General features: G+C 36.6%; 1 pseudogene; it reads right to left on the bottom strand.

Moving 5' to 3' along the window:
* Nucleotides 1-1520: 1520 nt before the first annotated feature.
* On the bottom strand, nt 1521-1662 carry LOC120781909 (annotated as a pseudogene).
* Between the last annotated feature and the right edge of the window lie 1177 nt (nt 1663-2839).

The following is a 2839-nucleotide window of genomic DNA, read 5'->3' as shown; positions in this document are numbered from 1 at the left end:
TCAAGTTCCTTATAGATACCGGTGCTACTTTTTCCTTTATTAATCCTAATTATATTCAAAAAGAAAATCAAATTAAATTACATACACCAATAGCCATCAAGACAGTACTAAATCAGTTCCAATTACATAACAGGACTATGATTCCATTGTTCAGCGAATTCTCTGATTTGTCACAATACTCATTTCTTTTATTTAATTTTCATCCATATTTTGATGGGCTTATCGGAATAGATACGAGGGCTGTCTGATAAATAACCGACTTAACCATGATGCACGCGACTTTTTCAAATTTTTTTTTTATTTTTCTACATAGTCTCCTTGTAACTTCACACACTTCTCCCATCGATGCTCCCATCTCTGCAACCCTTCAAAAATAGAGCGCTAGAAATGTTCATGCGCGCACGTTTGTGGTCTAGCGTAAGCAAACGCGGCACCCAACGCGCGGACAGCTTTCTCATGCCCAAATCTTGGTTTAATATGTGACAAACACGTTCTTTTGACATCTTCATAATCTCAGCTATTTCCCTAACTTTAATCCGGCGGTCGTCTAGTACCAATTGATGAACTTTCGCGATGTTATCGTTAGTGGTTACAGTTTTTGGACGCCCAGGACGTTCATCATCTTCCAAGCTCCTGCGACCACGTTTAAATTCAGCTGCCCAAAAATTTACGGTGGTAAACGATGGTGCGGAGTCACCATACACAGAATCCAACTCATCTTTGATTGGTGAAGGCGTATTGATTTCAAAAATAAAAATTTAATTACAGCTCGATATTCAATTTTTTCCATTTTGGGGAAATCACCGAAATAGACTCACAAAAACGACTGTCAACAGATAATTGCGCAAGATAAATTTCTGAAATTTTGGCGAGTAGCTATTATAATATGCACACTTTGAAGTAGAAATTTTTTTTTCAGATGTGCCGCTAGCTTCACGTTGAGGTCGGTTATTTATCAGACAGCCCTCGTATATTGCAAGAAAAAAAAAAGGTGCGTGGAGTCCCTACGCGCGGATGAAGTTATACTTCTTAGTGATATTCCAAGAAATGCATATCATTTTGTATGAAAGAAAATTAGAAAACTTAAATTCACATTTTATAAATTTACTATAATTTATTATCTCCCCAAGCATGCCTTTGCTAACAAGTCGTCTTTTCGCGACGATGGCAAAAGCTAAAAATCATAAATTGCACAACTTTCTGGTGCTTCTCGCAAGAATCTGCGTCGATATGTATTCACGATCACACGTATACATACATACCTACATATGTATTTACGCATGTTTGTAGGCGAAGCTGCTACAGCGGCAAGGGGTGACAATCGGCGGCCATTACTTTACTTATGCCATAGAACTTCAATTGCTACGAATATGGAAATGACAACGAAATAATGCAAATATGCATATTTCTAAAGGTCATTAATTTCTTTGAAGAAATGAATGATCCTGAAAAGTATAGTCTTAACTTTTCAACGGCCAACGCAGAGCGTTTCAAGCAAAAGGAATTCATTCATTAAAATCACCACTCAGAAGTCGTTTTATCCGTTGTAAGCGAACGATTTTCGAAGAAACATCATTTCTAATATGACACAAGACAAAATTAGAAATGAACTTCTTAACCTCACCCTGTCAGATAAAACGAAAATACTTCGTCACCGCGGGTCGATTTCCAAAAAATGGACCAACGCAGGGTATTTCAACAAAAGGGCACATAAAATAGTTGAGAATTCGCAGAAATGAAAGACAAAGGAAAGAAAAAGGAGTATAACTTCAATAATGAACAAGCATACAAACATACATATGCGCAGTACCAGCAAGGAAAGAGGTAACAATCGGCGATCCATTGTATATTTCTTTCGTGGATAACCAAACCATAATTAGGACAACGCAATTCAAGTGTCAATGGTGGTCTAGGTGGTAAGCGCTTCAGAAGTGACGACGAGCACGTAGGTTCGAATCTCAACAGAATTTATTTTTAATTGAATATGTCACCAACCAAAAATTGAAACATTGTTCTACAAAAACAACAACAGCATAAGCATGGCAACATTGTGTTTTTGGTAGAAAGGCCGAGCTGTGCCGAAAGAAACGAACAAACGATCGCCGATTGTCATCGCTTCGCTTGCTGCTCGAACATCTTCGCAGATAAGGTTGCGTAGATTCATATTGAGCAAGGGGTTGCGTAGATTCATATTGAGCAAGGTTGCGTAGATTCATATTGAGCAAGGTTGCGCAACCTGAATCTATCGCAACCTTTTCCGAAGTCGTATAAGAAGTATAACTTCAATAAAAGCTATTGTAAACATTCCATTAAAGATACTTGAAACAAAAACTTCGAAAATCAAAAATATAGAGCTAGAAGAGAAATCAAATTCGGCCATATATGCAATTGAAGAGGAATCAAAAAAGATTATTCAGCTACCAGTAAACGTCACAGACGGAATTTTCTTGTTTGAAACCACAACTATTTCCGAAGACATTGTAATATCAGGTGGACTTTATACTGCCGAAAATAATCTTAGTTATATTGAAGTTCATAATTTTTCAAGCCAAGACAAACAATTCTGCTTAGATACATATTTAGAAGTACAAAACTGCAAGAAACAAGATTATTTTGAAGTCAACTTAATGCAAAAAAAAAATAACGAAACGACATTCGATAGTCAGGATTTTAAAACTTATATACGAATTCAGCACCTTAATAATGAGGAAATTACTCAACTCGAAAAACTCTGCTTAGAATTTCCGATGCTTTTTTTCAAAGATGGAAATAAATTACCTTTCACTAACTTAATCAAGCACAGGATTAGAACCACGGACGAAATTCCCATTCACACTAA

The sequence above is a fragment of the Bactrocera tryoni genome, unplaced genomic scaffold (assembly GCF_016617805.1).
Source record: "Bactrocera tryoni isolate S06 unplaced genomic scaffold, CSIRO_BtryS06_freeze2 scaffold_7, whole genome shotgun sequence".
Lineage (NCBI taxonomy): Eukaryota > Metazoa > Arthropoda > Insecta > Diptera > Tephritidae > Bactrocera > Bactrocera tryoni.
This window is presented reverse-complemented; position numbering and strand designations above follow the sequence as displayed.